General features: G+C 40.8%; 1 protein-coding gene across 9 annotated transcripts in view; it reads right to left on the bottom strand.

Annotated features, from left to right (window-relative positions):
- Positions 1-18,133, bottom strand: part of ZNF438 (zinc finger protein 438) — a 215,092-nt gene extending 196,959 nt beyond the window's left edge. For 6 of the 9 annotated variants that reach the window (XM_049881701.1, XM_049881707.1, XM_049881712.1 and 3 more), the window contains exon 1: positions 17,728-18,133. The gene's annotated coding sequence lies outside the window, so the exon portion shown is untranslated. Of the gene's footprint in view, positions 1-3,383; positions 3,436-3,956; positions 9,080-17,727 lie in introns of those variants that run through there. The other 3 variants (XM_049881703.1, XM_049881704.1, XM_049881705.1) reach the window with 2 other exon arrangements.
- Positions 18,134-18,944: the final 811 nt, after the last annotated feature.

Below are 18,944 nucleotides of genomic sequence, written 5' to 3'. Positions count from 1 at the left end.
TAAAATTTCAATACCAAAAAAGGGAATTACACCAAAAACTCATTTTGTTTTCTCTAACTTCTACGATGAACAATCCCCTCTGAGCTTGTATTAACATTTTCATTGGTTAAAAAAACTAAAAAATTACTGTTGTTGTTGTTGTTAGGTGCCATCGGGTCAATTCCGACTCCCTATGCACAACAGAACGAAACACTGCCCGGTCCTGCGTCATCCTTACAATCGTTCTGATGCTTGAGCTCACTGTTGCAGCCACTATGTCAATCCACCTTGTTCAGGGTCTTCCTCCTTTCCACTGATCCTGTACTCTGCCAAGCATGATGTCCTTCCCCAGGAACTGATCCCTCCTGACAACATGTCCAAAGTATGTAAGACGCAGTCTCGTCATCCTTGCCTCTAAGGAGCATTCTGGCTGCACCTCTTCCAAGACAGATTTGTTCATTCTTTTGGCAGTCCCTGGTATATTCAATATTCTTCGCCAACACCACAATTCAAAGGCGTCACCTCTTCTTCGGTCTTCCCTATTCATTGTCCAGCTTTCACATGCATATGATGTGACTGAAAATACCATGGCTTGGGTCAGGCGCACCTTAGTCTTCAGGGTGACATCTTTGCTCTTCAACACTTTGAAGAGGTCCTGTGCAGCAGATTTGCCCAATGCAATGCGTCTTTTGATTTCTTGACTGCTGCTTCCATGGCTGTTGATTGTGGATCCAAGTAAAATGAAATCCTTGACAACTTCAATCTTTTCTCCGTTTATCATGATGTTGCTCATTGGTCCAGTTGTGAGGATTTTTGTTTTCTTTATGTTGAGGTGTAATCCATACTGAAGGCTGTGGTCGTTGATCTTCATTAGTAAGTCCTTCAAGTCCTCTTCACTTTCAGCAATTAAGGTTGTGTCATCTGCAAAATACAGGTTGTTAATGAGTCTTCCTCCAATCCTGATGTCCCATTCTTCTTCATATAGCCCAGCTTCTCCTACTATTTGTTCAGCATACAGAGTAAATAGGTATGGTGAAAGAATACAACCCTGACGCACACCTTTCCTGAGTTTAAACCAATCAGTATCCCCTTGTTCTGTCCAAACAACTGCCTCTTGATCTATGGAAAGGTTCCTCATGAGCACAATTAAGTGTTCTGGAATTCCCATTCTTCGCAGTGTTATCCATAGTTTGTTATGATCCACACAGTCGAATGCCATTGCATAGTCAATAAAACACAGGTAAACACCCTTCTCATATTCTCTGCTTTCAGCCAGGATCCATCTGACATCAGCAATGATATGCCTGGTTCCACGTCCTCTTCTGAAACCAGCCTGAATTTCTGGTAGTTCCCTGTCGATATACTGCTGCAGCTGTTTTTGAATGATCTTCAGCAAAATTGCTTGTGTGTGATATTAATGATATTGTTCTATAATTTCCACATTTGGTTGGATCACCTTTCTTGGGAACAGGCATAAATATGGATCTCTTCCAGTCAGTTGGCCAGGAAGCTGTCTTCCAGATTTCTTGGCATAGATGAGTGAGCACCTCCAGCACTGCATCTGTTTGTTGAAACATCTCAACTGATATTCCATCAATTCCTGGAGCCTTGTGTTTTGCCAATACCTTCAGAGCAGCTTGGACTTCTTCCCTCAGTATCATCGGTCCCTGATCATAAGCCACCTCTTGAAATCGTTCAATATCGACTAATTCTTTTTGATATAATGACTCTCTGTATTCCTTCCACCTTCTTTTGATGCTTCCTGCGTTGTTTAATATTTTCCCCCATAGAATCCTTCACTATTGCAACTCAAGGCTTGAATTTTTTCTTCAGTTCTTTCAGCTTGAGAAACGCCAAGCGTGTTCTTCCCTTTTGGTTTTCCATCTCCAGCTCTTTGCACATGTCATTATAATACTTTACTTTGTCTTCTCGAGCCGCCCTTTGAGATCTTCTGCTTTTTACTTCATCAATTCTTCCTTTTGCTTTAGCTGCTCAACACTCAAGAGCAAGTTTCAGAATCTCCTCTGACATCCACCATGGTCTTTTTTTTCCTGTCTTTTCAGTGACCTCTTGCTTTCTTCATGGATGATGTCCTTGATGTCATTCCACAACTCGTTTGGTCTTTGGTCACTAGTGTTCAACGCATCAAATCTATTCTTCAGATGGTCTCAATTCAGGTGGGATATACTAAAGGTCATATTTTGGCTCTTGTGGACTTGCTCTGATTTTCTTCAGTTTCAGCTTGAACTTACATATGAGCAATTGATGGTCTGTTCCACAGTTGGCCCCTGGCCTTGTTCTGACTGATGATATTGAGCTTTGCCATTGTCTCTTTCCACAGACGTAGTCAATTTGATTTCTGTGTGTCCCATCTGGCGAGGTCCATGTGTATAGTTGCCGTTCATGTTGGTGAAAGAAGGTATTTGCAATGAAGAAGTTGTTGGTCTTACAAAATTCTATCATTCGATCTCCAGCATTGTTTCTATCACCAAGGCCGTATTTTCCAACTACGGATCCTTCTTTGTTTCCAACTTTCTCATTCCAATCGCCAGTAATTATCAGTGCATCTTGACTGAATGTTCAATCAATTTCAGACTGTAACAGCTGATAAAAATCTTCTATTTCTTCACCTTTGGCCCTAGTGGTTGGTGCGTAAATTTGAATAATAGTCATATTAACTGGTCTTCCTTGTAGGCGTATGGATACTATCCTATCACTGACAGCACTGTACTTCAGGATAGACCTTGAAACGTTCTTTTTGACAATGAACGCAACACCATTCCTCTTCAAGTTGTCATTCTCAGCATAGTAGACTATATGATTGTCTGATTCAAAATGGCCAATACCAGTCCATTTCAGCTCACTAATGCCTAGGATATCGATGTTTATGCATTCCATTTCATTTTTGATGATTTCCAATTTTCCTAAATTCATACTTCATACATTCCAGGTTCCGATTATTAATGGATGCTTGCAGCTGTTTCTTCTCATTTTGAGTCATGCCACATCAGCGAATGAAGGTCCCGAAAGCTTTACTCCATCCACGTCATTAAGGTTGACTCTACATTGAGGAGGCAGCTCTTCCCCAGCCGTCTTTTGAGTCCCTTCCAACCTGGGGGCTCATCTTCCAGCACTATATCAGACAATGTTCCACTGCTATTCATAAGGTTTTCACTGGCTGATGCTTTTCAGAAGTAGACTGCTGGGTGCTTCTTCCTAGTCTGTCTTAGTCTTGAAGCTCAGCTGAAACCTGTCCTCCATGGGTGACCCTGCTGGTATCTGAATACCAGTGGCATAGCTTCCAGCATCACAGCAACACAAAACTCCCCATGGTACGACAAACTGACAGAAACGTGGGGGGAAAAATTTATTACTGTAAGGGATCAAATTAGAAAAATACCTACTTTTTGGCACAGGTCCAGTAAATAGTCATAAACTGTAGCTCTTCATTTCATTCTAAAGAATACAAATGTTATAAATAAATATTAAACTATTAAAATACTTTATACAAATTGTACTATGATATAATAATTTTGGTAAAATAATTCACAGATACTAACATAATTCAGCCTACCTTGTCATATAAAAGACATGCAGCATAATCATTAAACCTAAGATGTTTATAAGAATAAAACTGCTAGTTGACTTTCAAAAATATAATCACTTCTAGATGTATCCCTAACAACAGCGAAAACAACAAACGTTTAGATCCATAATTCAGCATCCATCAAGACTAATTTTGACATGCACGTGCTACAACACACTCCCATGAGAAAAACAGACATAAAAGTTACACAGCTTTCACCACAATGCTTAAAGCCTTAAAATATTTCCATAAATAACATATGCTAACTTTTTAATCTGTATATAATGTATATAGTTTTTAAACTATATAGTATAGATATATAGTTTTAAACTACATATAACAACCAGAATGCTCCTTAGAAACAAGGATGGCGTGACTGTGTCTTACATACTTTGGACATGTTTTCAGAAGGGATCCGTCCCTGGAGAAGGACATCATGCTTGGCAAAGTACAGGGTAAATGGAAAAGAGGAAGACCCTCAACGAGGTGGACTGACACAGCAGCTGCACTAATGAGCTCAAGCGTAACGATTGTAAGGATGACGCGGGACCGGGCAGCGTTTCGTTCTGTTGTGCATAGGGTTGCTATGAGTCAGAACGGACTTGACGGCACCTAACAACAACAACATAATAATCCTTGGAGATGCTTGGCTTCCAAATAGCACACAATCCCAAGACTGGCAGGTACAGAATGAATCATATTCACTGCACCCATATTTTTTTTTAAGTTTCAGAAGAAAAGCAAAATCAAAACTATAGTATACTAGCACAGCTGCTAACATTAATATGTTTGACATAAATATGAAGAATATTCTCCAACTTCAAGGAAGGAAAAGATTGTTCTTTGGCTCCTGTCCCAAGCTGTGAACAAGTGACCACAGAGCCGGTTTTAAATCTGCCCCAATCAATCAATCCCTAAACTGTACTCAACATTTCGATTTAAATACTCTTCTAAGAAAATCAACCAATCAGTAACTGCCGTGCTTCATTATCCTGGCTTCTCTGTGGTAGCCAGTCCCTACACGACAAGTTTAAAGTCAGCCAATTTCTAAAAGTCTCACCTTTGAAAATTAGCCAATCCTTAAAGTCCATGCTTCCTCAAAACCCTATATAATATCATCTCTGCCTTGCTTGGACGGCTGTGTTCTACAAGCATAGCTCTCTCTTGCTTAGAAGTATTAAATTCAGCTTTGTTTCAGCTGTATTTGAGTGGTGGTCTCTTTTCTAAATAACACAATATATATTATGGTTATTTTGGGTAGTAGCATTTTTTTCATGGAGATAAGAAAATTATTTTTGTTATAATAATTCATTTTTTTTAAATCTTCCCTGTTTTAAATACAACTCTAATCTTTCTCACCCAATTGCATTAACGTAACTGTCTTTTTTCCTTCCTCTCTCAATTCCAGACCCACCATTTCATATTCTCAATGATCCAAATACAGCCAATGGATGTATTTTACGAAACGCTAAAAATTTTCAACTAATAGAATCTGCACCGAGAACTGAGTATCATCAGATAATCTTCAAACAAAATGGTAACTGGTCAAATATTTATGCAGATATTCTTTGATATAATGGAAAAAATGATAGTGTGGCTTGGTTTTGTCTGATCTGAAAACCTAAATTCTATCTTTGAAATTGATCTCCTTTGGTAAACTGATAAATTCCTCTTAAATTTCCTAATCTTGAAAATAATGTATCACCAGTTCCTACCACCTCACAGAAATCACGTGCTCATTTAGAAAAGGACGAACTCTAAATGTTTCAGAAGGGAAAATAAAATGTTAACTGTAATGTTATTTTGTCGTTGTTGTTGCTAGTCAGCCTGAGGTTTATATCAACACGGAAAAAAACCATGACACAGAAGATGGGGAAAGAGGGTAATATGGATCTTAATTAGAAAATGAGAATGAATGGGAGTCCTATCCCAAATATAAATTCCTATTTATAGACTGGCAAAGTAAATCTTGCAAAGTAGCTGCCTCACTCAAATGCAGCTGAGAACCATCTCTTTGGACCGCTTTTGAACTTAGCGTGCTCAAAAAATAAATTCTAAATAGCAACTAGTGATACCTCATGGCCTACTAAAACTCAGTAAGGTTTCTATTCAAGTTAGATCAGACTAGAATCTAAAAACACTGAATTACTAGGTAACTGATTCAAGTGGAAGCATGAATATTAGACTAGGTATCAAGAGACCTACTTAGGGTAGGCACAGACTTAACAAATTTATCCAGAGATTGTCAAATTTATTTACTGGAGATGATTACTTGGAGAGGCAGCATAGCTCTCTTAAACAGTCAAAACTACACTGTCAATTGAGAGACTCTGGGGACTTTATTTATGTAATCTTTCTTAACTAGTTTCCTCCTCTGTAAAATGGGAATGGTAAACTTATCTCATAGAACTGCTGGGAAGATTAAATGGGATACCAATGAATAGCAACCTGAAAAGTATATTAGCATGAAGACTTCCAAGTACTAGATTTATTTCTGCCACTAACCTGCTCTGTTCCCCCATCTGTCAAATAGTAAGGGCAATGCATACCTACCCTTTCATGGGGTATTTGTTACAATCACATATGAACATTGCAAATAAATTTTTTGAAAGGTATAAATAATCACGTAACTGTGAGATAATTAATTCAATATGTACAAAAATGAAGGAGATTCATACTTGCAAATCCATTACAATGCATGATTAACGTCCAAATCAATTTTAATGAGAAAAAAATTTAATAGCTAAAAACAAACTAACAACAACAAAAAAAAAAGCGAAGTATGCTGGCAACCAAAAAAATTCAAGGCTTTTAGTGACAGGAATTATTTTCCACACAATAAATGACCAAATTTGTTCAGTTCAGCTCTCCAGTGAACTAAAAGCAGCTCAACACATTTTTTTGTTCAAGCCAGGTGTTTGCCTAGCTACTACCACCTCAATTACTAACACACTTAAAAAAAAAAAAAAAAGTGCCCAGATGGCTTTACTGCAGAGTTCTACCAAACTTTCAGAGAAGAGTTAATACCGCTACTACTAAAGGTATTTCAAAGCATAGAAAATGACGGAATACTACCTAACTCATTCTATGAAGCCACGATCTCCCTGATACCAAAACCAGGTAAAGACATCACAAAAAAAGAAAATTACAGACCTATATCCCTCATGAACATAGATTCAAAAATCCTCAACAAAATTCTAGCCAACAGAATTCAACAACATATCAAAAAATTAATCCACCATGACCAAGTGGGATTTATACCAGGTATGCAAGGCTGGTTTAATATTAGAAAAACCATTAATGTAATCCACCATATAAATAAAACAAAAGACAAAAACCACATGATCTTATCAATTGATGCAGAAAAGGCATTTGACAAAGTCCAACACCCATTTATAATAAAAACACTCATCAAAATAGGAATTGAAGGAAAATTCCTCAGCATAATAAAGGGCATCTATACAAAGCCAACAGCCAACATCACTCTAAATGGAGAGAGCCTGAAAGCATTTCCCTTGAGAACGGGAACCAGACAAGGATGCCCTTTATCATTGCTCTTATTCAACATTGTGCTAGAGGTTCTAGCCAGAGCAATCCAACAGCCAACATCACTCTAAATGGAGAGAGCCTGAAAGCATTTCCCTTGAGAACGGGAACCAGACAAGGATGCCCTTTATCATTGCTCTTATTCAACATTGTGCTAGAGGTTCTAGCCAGAGCAATTAGGCTAGACAAAGAAATAAAGGGCATCCGGACTGGCAAGGAGGAAGTAAAATTATCTCTATTTGCAGATGACATGATCTTATACACAGAAAACCCTAAGGAATCCTCCAGAAAACTACTGAAACTAATAGAAGAGTTTGGCAGAGTCTCAGGTCCTAGGATAAACATACAAAAATCACTTGGATTCCTCTACATCAACAAAAAGAACATCGAAGAGGAAATAACCAAATCAATACCATTCACAGTAGCCCCCAAGAAGATAAAATACTTAGGAATAAATCTTACCCAAGATGTAAAAGACCTATACAAAGAAAACTACAAATAACTACTACAAGAAACTAAAAAGGACATACTTAAGTGGAAAAACACACCTTGCTCATGGATAGGAAGAATTAACATAGTAAAAATGTCTATTCTACCAAAAGCCATCTATACATACGATGCACTTACGATCCAAATTCCAATGACATTTTTTAACGTGATGGAGAAACAAATCACCAACTTCATATGGAAGGGAAAGAAGCCTCGGATAAGCAAAGCATTACTGAAAAAGAAGAAGAAAGTGGGAGGCCTCACTCGACCTGATTTCAGAACCTATTATACAGCCACAGTAGTCAAAACAGCCTGATACTGGTACAACAACAGACACATAGACCAATGGAACAGAATTGAGAACCCAGATATAAATCCATCCACATATGAGCAGCTGATATTTGACAAAGGCCCAGTGTCAGTTATTTGGGGAAAAGATAGTCTTTTTAACAAATGGTGCTGGCATAACTGGATCTCCATTTGCAAAAAAATGAAACAGGACCCATACCTCACACCATGCACAAAAACTAACTCCAAGTGGATCAAAGACCTAAACACAAAGACTAAAACGATAAAGATCATGGAAGAAAAAATAGGGACAACCCTAGGAGCCCTAATACAAGGCATAAACAGAATACAAAACATTACCAAAAATGACGAAGAGAACCCAGATAACTGGGAGCTCCTAAAAATCAAACACCTATGCTCATCTAAAGACTTCACCAAAAGAGTAAAAAGACCACAGATTGGGAAAGAATTTTCAGCTATGACATCTCCGACCAGCGCCTGATCTCCAAAATCTACATGATTCTGTCAAAACTCAACCACAAAAAGACAAACAACCCAGGCAAGAAGTGGGCAAATGATATGAACACACACTTCACTAAAGAAGATATTCAGGCAGTTTAACAGACACATGAGAAAATGCTCTCGATCATTAGCCATTAGAGAAATGCAAATTAAAACTACGATGAGATTCCATCTCACTCCAACAAGGCTGACATTAATCCAAAAAACACAAAATAATAAATGTTGGAGAGGCTGTGGAGAGATTGGAACTCTTATACACTGCTGGTGGGAACGTAAAATGGTAAAACCACTTTGGAAATCTATCTGGCGTTATCTTAAACAGTTAGAAATAGAACTACCATACAACCCAGAAATCCCACTCCTCGGAATATACCCTGGAGAAATAAGAGCCTTCACACAAACAGATATATGCACACCCATGTTTACTGCAGCTCTGTTTACAATAGCAAAAAGGTGGAAGCAACCAAGGTGTCCATCAATGGATGAATGGGTAAATAAATTGTTGTATATTCATGCAATGGAATACTACGCATCGATAAAGAACAGTGACGAATCTGTGAAACATTTCATAACATGGAGGAACCTGGAAGGTATTATGCTGAGCGAAATTAGTCAGAGGCAAAAGGACAAATATTGTATAAGACCACTATTATAAGATCTTGAGAAATAGTATAAAGTGAGAAGAACACATACTTTTGTGGTTACGAGGCGGGGAGGGAGGGAGGGTGGGAGAGGGTTTTTTACTGATTAGTTAGTAGATAAGAACTGCTTTAGGTGAAGGGAAGGACAATACTCAATACATGGAAGGTCAGCTCAACTGGACTGGACCAAAAGCAAAGAAGTTTCCGGGATAAACTGAATGCTTCAAAGGTCAGCGGGGCAAGGGCGGGGGTTTGGGGACCATGGTTTAAGGGGACTTCTAAGTCAATTGGCAAAATAATTCTATTATGAAAACATTCTGCATCCCACTTTGAAATGTGGCGTCTGGGGCCTTAAATGCTAACAAGCGGCCATCTAAGATGCATCAATTGGTCTCAACCCACCTGGATCAAAGGAGAATGAAGAACACCAAGGTCACACGATAACTAAGAGCCCAAGAGACAGAAAGGGCCACATGAACCAGAGACCTACATCATCCTGAGACCAGAAGAACTAGTTGGTGCCCGGCCACAACCGAGGACTGCCCTGACAGGGAGCACAACAGAGAACCCCTGAGGGAGCAGGAGATCAGTGGGATGCAGACCCCAAATTCTCACAAAAAGACCATACTTAATGGTCTGACTGAGACTAGAGGAATCCCGGCGGTCATGGTCCCCAAACCTTCTGTTGGCCCAGGACAGGAACCATTCCCGAAAATAACTCAGCAGACATGAAAGGGACTGGACAGTCGGTAGGAGAGAGATGCTGATGAAGAGTGAGCTATTGGTATCAGGTGGACACTTGAGACTGTGTTGGCATTTCCTGTCTGGAGGGGGGATGGGAGGATAGAGAGAGTTGGAAGCTGGCAAAATTGTCACGAGAGACTGGAAGGACTGACTCATTAAAGGGAGAGCAAGTGGGAGTACGGAGTAAGGTGTATATAAACTTGTATGTGACAGTTTGACTTGATTTGTAAACGTTCACTTGAAGCTCAATAAAAGTTAATTAAAAAAAAAAAAGTTATTTATTGCAGGGTTTCTCAACCTGGGTACTACTGACGTTTTTTAACAAGATAATTCCTTATTGTAGGGGCTTGTCCTGTGCACTGCAGGATGTTTAACAACATCCTTGGCCTCTACCTACTAGATGTCAGTAGCGGCCCCCCCACCCCAGTTGTGACAACGAAAAACATCAGCAAATATTGCCAAATGTCCCCATGCGAGAGGGAACGGACACCAAAATCATCCCCAGCTGAGAACTACTGAGCTAAATACGATATTCCAGTGTTTATGTCACATTTATCTCCATTGATTGGTGGCTTACAATGCAGACTGAAATAGAACAGTTCTGCAGTGGAAGAACCAAGTACAAGAATACCACCTGCAAGACGTAACATTTTAAAAGGAATTATAGCCATGGTAGGTAGTTATGGTTAAATTATCCCATCCATCAACGTGCTATTTTTGCTTGATTCTAAGAATTTTCCTCTTAGGTATTCTTTTGAGGTGGTACCTTGGTTAACCAGGTTCACTGAAGTTTTAGTCTCCACCAAGATGACTACTAATTATTAGTTATCAGTGTTTAGGTATGAATATACCATGGACTGTGAGAAGAAGGAACAAACCTGTCTTGGAAGAACAGAGGATGGCGAGACCTCGTCTTACTCACTTTAGACGTGTTATCAAGAGAGACCAGACCTTGGAGAAGGATATCACGCTTGGTAAAGTACAGGGTCAGCGAAAAAGAGGAAGACCCTCAAGAAGACAGACTGATGCAGTGGCTGCAACAACGGGCTCAAATGTAGCAACGACTGTGAGGATGGTGACAGACCTGGCAGTGTTTCATTCTGTTGTACACAGGGTTACAATTCAACAGCACCTAACAACGAACGGCGTTTGAGTGCAAAAAAAAAAATCAAGTTTCAAGATTTTAATTTCCAAGAAATCAACTGTGAAAGTAATCAAAATTAAGCAGCACCTACATATTGTATTATTTCAACTAGATATACTTACACATTTATGATGTTTTGTAAAAGTATACAAACTTGCACTCAGCTATTGCTGTAAATATATAAGACATGTGAATCAAAGGTAATATACAAAAATGAAAATAATTACAAGAAGTATAATTTTAAGAAACATACTTAAATGTCCAGTATGTACTATCACTGGGCTAGACACATGGTTTCCACATGAAACACTGTTTCAACAATATTTCCATATTTAAACTAATACTCCTAAAGTTTTAAAATTTGCTTGTGGAAATATACATTTGAAAAGGACTTTTAATTTTATAGGTTATCTAGGGTGTTATTTCATATAAGGAGCCCTGGTGGCACAAGAGTTCATTAGGCTGCTAACCAAAAGGTTGGTGGTTCAAACCTTCCAAGCAGCTCCAAGGAAGACCTGCAATCTGCTCCTGTAAAGATTGTTGTTGTTAGGTGCCATCAAGTCAGTTCCAACTCACTACAACCCTATGTACAACACAACGAAACACTGCCCACTCCCACGCCATCCTCACAATCGCTGCTACGCTTGAGCCCATCGTTGCAGCCACTGTGTCAACCCACCTAGTTGAGGGCCTTCTTCTTTTTCACTGACCCGCTACTTTACCAAGCATGATGTTCTTTTCCAGGGACTGGTCCCTCTTGGTAACATGTCCAAAGTATGTGAGACTAAGTCTCGCCATCCTCACTTCTAAGGAGCATTCTGGCTGTACTTCTTTCAAGACAGGTTTGTTCCTTTTTCTGGTAGTCCACGGTATATTCAATATTCTTTGCCAACACAGTAATTCAAAGGCATCAATTTTTCTCTGGCCTTCCTTATTCACTGTCTAACTTTCGCATGCTCAGAAGGTGACTGAAAATACCATTGCTTGCATCAGGTGCACCCTAGTCCTTAAAGTGACATCTTTGCTTTTTAACACTTTAAAGAGGTCTTTTGTAGCAAATTTCCCCAATACAATACATCATTTAATTTCTTGACTGCTGCTTCCATGGGCATTGATTGTGGATCCAGGTGAAACAAGATCCTTGACAACTTCAATACTTTCTCCATTTATCATGATGCTTATTGGTCCAGTTGTGAGAATTTTTATTTTCTTTATGTTAAGGTGTAATCCATACTGAACGTTGTAGTCTTTAATCTTCATCAGTAAGTGCTTCAAGTCCTCTTCACTCTCAGCAAGCAAAGATTCTGTCATCTGCATATCAGAGGTTGTTAATGAGTCTTCCTCCAATCCTGATGCCACGTTCTTCCTCACACAGTCCAGCTTCTCAGATTACTTGCTCAGCATACAGATTGAATAAGTATGGTGAAAGGACACAACCCTGATGCACACCTTTCCTGATTTTAAACCATGTAGTATTCCTTTTTTCTGTTCAAAAGGCTGCCTCTTGGTCTATGTACCGGTTCCTGTACATAGACCTGCAAAGATTAAACCTAGAAAACTCTATGGGGGAATTCTACTGTATCACATGGGGTTGCTATGAGTTGAAAGTGACTCAACAGCACCTAATAACAGCAACAACATATTTCATATGATCAATGCTAGAATGAGTGGCTTCTGTTGTCTTCAAATAGGAGAATTTACTGTTTTCTTCCTGCTCTGCTAGGAAATACCCAAGGCAATTAAATAACCATCAACCTGTCCTTGCCGAGCTTACACTTAAAAATCTGAGCAATCAACAGGCCACTTAATAAGCAATTTTACTTCATACCATATATGGGTATCTGGTTTTCTTAGGAAAGCTAACTGTAATTGTGAAAAACAGAAATTATTTCAACTCCATTAAATTTATGGACACACAGATTTAGAATTTTGAAGACTGCAAAATGGAATGGCACATCTCTGTGTTTATGTTTGTGGATGGTTCCTGCTTCCAGTGACGGTGACCTTGGTTATCTGGGTCAACACGCCCACTGAAAGCTTAAAAACAAATTGAACAAAAGATAATTTTACATTGTAAAAGGGAAAAAAAAATCTGAAATTAACCATGAAATCTACAACAGTGCAATTACTTACAATCTTTTAATGGCTCAAACTTGAAATACTCGTATTAGTAAGCAATAAAATTGTTAATGATTGTGTGGAAGTTACGGTATACCTAGATAGAGATCTACAGGATAAGGCATCTTTGTGTGCGTGTGTATTGTTCTAGTCTCTATACTCTAAAATGTTGCATATTTAAGAGATGCAAACTATATGCTACAACATGTATTACCAGATTCCCTTCCTAAACAAAAAATATACATTACATTGTACGCATGTATAAACAAAAGCCAAACCCACTGCTGTCTAGTCAATTCCAACTCATAGTGACCCTACAGGAAGAGTTGAACTGTCCCCATAGGATTTCTAAGGAGCGAATGGTGGATTCGAACTGCCAACCTTTTGGTTAGCAGTGAGCTGGGCCACCAGGGCCACATACACACACACACACACACACACACACACACATACACACATAAATTTTAAAGAGATGATAAGCTGGGAAACTCAAACTTTAATCTAATGTGTGGAGCACTGTTTGGCCTGGTCTATTTAAACCAAGTGGAAAGCTGCCTGAATACTTCACAAGCCCTCCATCGCCCTCTATTATGCAAGCTGCAACATTTCAAGCCAACTCCCTTATTTCAATAGTGAGTCTTGTCAACACTGAGGTAATAGAAATGGAAAAAAAAATCATCACTCCGCAATGATATTCAAATATCAGAATTTATTTTATTTGATAAGAACTATGTCATTGCCAAATAAAACTAATGCAAATATACTAAAATATTCAAGATTTTGAGTAATCCTTTCATAGAAAAGGACCCTTAGAGAGCCTCAAATTCATCCTGCAATTGTTTAGGCATTCTTTTGCTCTTTTGACCTCTTCATGCCCCAACTCTCAAGTCATGGGGGGTGGAGGAAGTGATCAGAATGAACTATTCAGCACGCATTTATGCATTTAGTCTACTCTAGTTCTATTCCCACAGGTTTCTCCTCATACTTGGCTCTTCCAGCGAGAAAATTATGTTTTATTCATCTCTGAACTCCTAAAGTCCAAACAAATACCCTGCATATAAAGTCATCTCCATGGTCTAACACAGGGCAGACACTGGGTTAGGTACTAAAGATAGACAAGTGCCTAACCACACTCTAATAGAAGCTACAATCGGAGGCCAGTGGAAGAACATGGGCTGCATGAACAGAATCAACTAACGAAGGCCAGTCAGCACAGCCCTACTGCCTGTGTCTTTTCTCCCACTGCCAACCAAGGCTCAGATGAGGAACAAAAGCAGGCTTTCTCTTCAGAAATATAAATTTGTAGCTCCAACCCTTCCCATTCCCCTGAATTCCATATTCATATATCCAACTCGACATGTCAACTTGGAAGCAGTTACAGGGATTAGCTCCATGGAGTCCAGTCATACTGCTTACATTCAAATCCCAGCTCCATCATTCACACACAAGCTGCGTGACTTTGGGCAGGTTATCTTTAACCTTCCTGTGCCTTGTTTTCTCATCTGTTAAACAGGGACAATAATGGTTCCTAGCACATATAATTGTTAGAGGAATTAAATCAATCAATACACGTAAAAGTGCTTAAAACCTTACCTGGCACAAATTTACGCGTACATTGTGCCTACTACTGGAGTCACTGGTTGGCAAAACGGTTAACTGATTGACTACTAAGCAAAAGGTTGGCAGTTCAAACCCACCCAGAGGCACCTCAGAAGAAAGGCCTGATGATCTGCTTCTGAAAGGTCAGTCATGAAAACCCTACTGAGCAGTTTTACTTTGCAACACAGGGGATCCACAGGAGACAGAATCAACTTGTTAGTAACTAGTTTGGTGCTTACTATTATTACTATTACCACTACTACGATTACTACCATTAGAACAAACAACTCTGTCTTGGAAGAAGTATGATGAGAATGCTCCTTAGAATCAAGGATGGTGAGACTATACCTCACAAATTTTAGGCATGTTATCAGGAGGGACCAGTCCCTGGAGAAGAACATCATGCTTGGTAAAGTAGAGGGTCAGCGAAAAAGAGGAAGACCATCAATGACACAGACTGACACAGCAGCTGCAACAATGGGCTCAAACACATCAATGACTGTGAGGATGGCGCAGGACTAGGCAGTTTCATTCTGTTGTACACAGTGTTGCTATGAATCAGAACCGACATGACGGCACCTAACGACAATTATTACTATATCTAACAGGCATCTAAAACGTAACATGTCCAAAACAGAACTCCTGACTTTCCTCACAAACCTTGTTCTCCTGTCCCTCATCTCAATAAATGGCACCACTATTCTTCCAGTTGTTTCAGCCTAAAACCTAAGAAGTCATTATATCTCCATTTCCTCACACCCTCAACAAGTCCTGTCAGCTCTACTTTCAGAGTATATCACGAATTCAACCACTTATCACCTCCACAATTACCTCCCCTGGTCTGAGCCACCATCGTCTCTCCCCAAGGGTACAGCAATAGACTCCTATCTTCCCATTTTCACGACACTCCCCCCCATAACTCCATAATTAACTCTCCATACTGTAAAACTTAAATAAGCTGCTGTTCCCTTGATCCACGACTTCTAGCATCTTTCCATCAAACTTCATCATTGACTACAAGGACCCCCACGGCCTGGCCACTGCCTGGCCCCTCAACATCATGTCCCAGTGCTCACTATGCTCTAAACACTTTCCCCTCGCTGTGCCTTGACCACTTCAGACTTGTCTCCACCTTAGAGCACTATTCCTCACTGCTGCTGCTGTGAGGGAAGGACAGTATAGTTCTTTGGAGAGTGGACTCAGAAGTGAGATTGCCTGAATTCAAATACTGTCTCTACCATGTTTTAGCTGTGTTAACACTGTGCAAATGCTTAACCTTTTCGTGTGTCACTTTCCTCACCTATAAAAATGGAGATATTAGTAGAAATTTAGTGTTTAGAACAGTGTCTCACGTATAGTAAGCTCTATATATGTGTTTACTGCCATTATTATTATTCCTCCTGCCTAAAATGTTCTTACCCCAGATAGCTGCATGGCTCTTCGTCTCCGTTTAACAGCTTCAATTGTCACCTCCTAGAATGGCCTTCCCTGAGAGACCCTATCTGAAACAACCTGCCTTACTCCCTCACTGTCATTCTCTTATCTTCATTCACTTCATTGCACTTATAACTAACTATCTGAAATTACATTATACACTTATTTTTTGTTGTCTTTGAGCTCCATTCGGTTAAGATTTTGACCTGTTCATGGCTCTATTTCTGTCCCAGAGCTTAACTTGTAAGTGTACATATCTCTTGTCCAGGCCAGGAGACTGATGCGAATTTCTCAGTAACAATACCATACTTACACAGCCTTTCATTTTCTCATTTGATTCTTGAAAAAGCAACAGTAGATATACCATCATCTCCCACTTTAGAGATAAGAAAAGAAAGCTTCAAGTGTGAATGACTTCTCTTTGGGCACGAAGCTTATAACTGGTAGAACTAAAATCAGAACCCCAACTTTCTTACTCCAAGGCTCCTTTCACTAGGACAGAAGGATGTTATACCGTTAAACTGAATTTACAGGAAAGCGATCTCTCAGACTCCTGACTAAATACATCTTGAGGTATGCACAAGATTTTTCAAAGTTCCTGATAAATCTCTGTTCTAGAGTTTCAGAAGTATTACAGTATAATACTAACTCAGTAACGTTCTAACCCTTGACAAAAGTTAACCAAAAAACTCAAGTAGTCAGATGTGATGACTGGATATTTCAGTTCAGTAGAGCAACAATCCCTAAAACTCACAGTGCATCTGTGTTGAATATGCTGGTTCAAGCATGCTAAAAAGCTTTTCTGCACAACCCAGACAAGGGGGACATCGTAGTTACCAAGAACTTTGTGATACTGATATCAACTCTTTCTTGAACGTTGTTCAATCAAGTTCAGTGAGGACAGGCTCAGGTGTTGTCCATGATCAGATTGGGGAGGGGGCGGGGACTGGACAAAATCTGGGGGGGAGAGGGGAACCCTACCTACAAGGCCTTCGCCCAATGGCCACTGACCGCCAAACATTCCAAAATAAACTGTTTTTATAAGCTTTCTCCTGGCACATTTATAACCTTGTGTTATCTCACGTGCTCATATGTTCCTGACCCTGTGCGAACAATTAGGAAGGCCAAAGTCTGCTTTACCTTCATTTTACACAAAAAGGAAACTGAGGCAGCAAGTGGACATCTTTAACTTGTCCTCAGTGATTTGGTCACTTTCAGGATCCCCAAGGACGCCCTGTTATAGGATTCCTAGTCTCTGAAGGAATCCTTCACCTCGGACTTAACGTGTCAAACTCCAGGGCTGAAGAGATGAAGAAAAAGAATCTAAGTCTATTAATCATGGAACAAAAAAAACACACTATCCCACTGACTCTCGCCCTTCCACGGCCTCGTCTGCCAGCTCCTAGAAGCCCTGTCTCCCGGCAGGGCGCGACCTCATCTTCCCGCAGCTCTGAGCCCTCCCACCCCTGGAGGGCGCGCTCCCGCTCTGAGGGGCACCTGCCTCCTTCTCGGCTTTCGACTGTTCCCCTGATCTCCCACGGCTTAAACGTCCCCCACAGCCACCGCACCACCAGGGTTGCAGGCGGCCGGGCGAGCCCAGCAGACCCAGAGAGCTGCAAAGAGACACGGAAACTTACAGTTTTCCTACCGCTGCGCGTCACGGCGGGGTGACGTCACGGGACCCGGCGTACGCGGAGGTCAGGCCGCGGGTCGCTGGACCGCTGGGCCCCCATAGCTCCACCCCCAACGCGAAGGCCGGGAGAGACGCCCTGTTATCGTCAGGCCGCCCCCTGCCTTTTGGGCTTTAGGCGCAGGCGCAGAGGGCCTCTGTTTCCGCCTCCCGAAGGGATTCGCCCTTCAGGACTCCTAAGGTGGGGACTGCTTTGCGCCAGTTTCGCCCAGAGCGTGTAGCCAGGGATAGGGAGAAGAACCCCGGAACATAGCAAACGAGCTGTCACCCCGGCATTTGGAGTAGGACGCCACGATTGTGAAGTAGTTTTTCCACATTGTTTTCCCTCACGTGTTCGTTAAAAGTGCTCCACGTGTAGAAACACAACTATTTATTCTGATGTGCCTCAGGGGCCTTAGCCTGGCGGGGTCAGCTCTCTCACAAGCCCTCGCTCCGACCCAGCCCCGCCCCCGCTTCACCCGGCCCCGCCCCCGCCGCGGTCCGGCCCCGCCCCCGGGACACCGCCCTTCCGGCTCCGGCTGGTTGCTCCCGCCGGCTACCACCTAACCCGCCCCGTTCAGGCTCTTCCTCCCTCTTTTTCCTTTGCAATTTTAGCCTCTCGCGTACCTACTGGGCTTCCCCTTTCAGCTCGACGAAGCCACTTACAGACCACTGTTCACCTCTGTTGAAGTTAACAGGAGGTGATCTGTATAAATATGTGCACACGCTAGTGTAAACTTTCCAGCCCCGCCCCACACAACTGAGAGCCTAAACGCGCCCAGTCCCAAGTCTCCTTTTTCTCGTCCTTTAACAAACCACCGAGCTCTGGTTGAAAGATGGCTTGGTAGAAGAAAAAATGAAGATCGAGAAGCTGACAAAATACTAACTGGTTATTTCTGATTTGGGAGATTCTTACATTACGCTTCCAAGCAGGAAAGAGAAATACACATTATGGTAAAAAGCGTGGCTCGGACAAATCTGTCTTGGGGAAAAGAACTTAAAGAATGGGAAAAACAGACTATGGAAAAAAATAGACTCCAAGGAGGAAGTGTTGAAAATAGCAAGGATTACTTTTAAAAACTTATTTGGATCCACGACAGATGGCCGGGTGAGACATGGCATTTTGCCATATAGCTCCAGTGTAAATAAAACTTGAAACAATGGCTTGTTTACACTCTCGTTGAA

Source organism: Elephas maximus, chromosome 4 (assembly GCF_024166365.1).
Source record: "Elephas maximus indicus isolate mEleMax1 chromosome 4, mEleMax1 primary haplotype, whole genome shotgun sequence".
In the NCBI taxonomy this organism is placed as follows: Eukaryota; Metazoa; Chordata; class Mammalia; order Proboscidea; family Elephantidae; genus Elephas; species Elephas maximus.
Note: the sequence above shows the minus strand (reverse complement) of the source record. Positions and strands in the feature narration are given on the sequence as shown.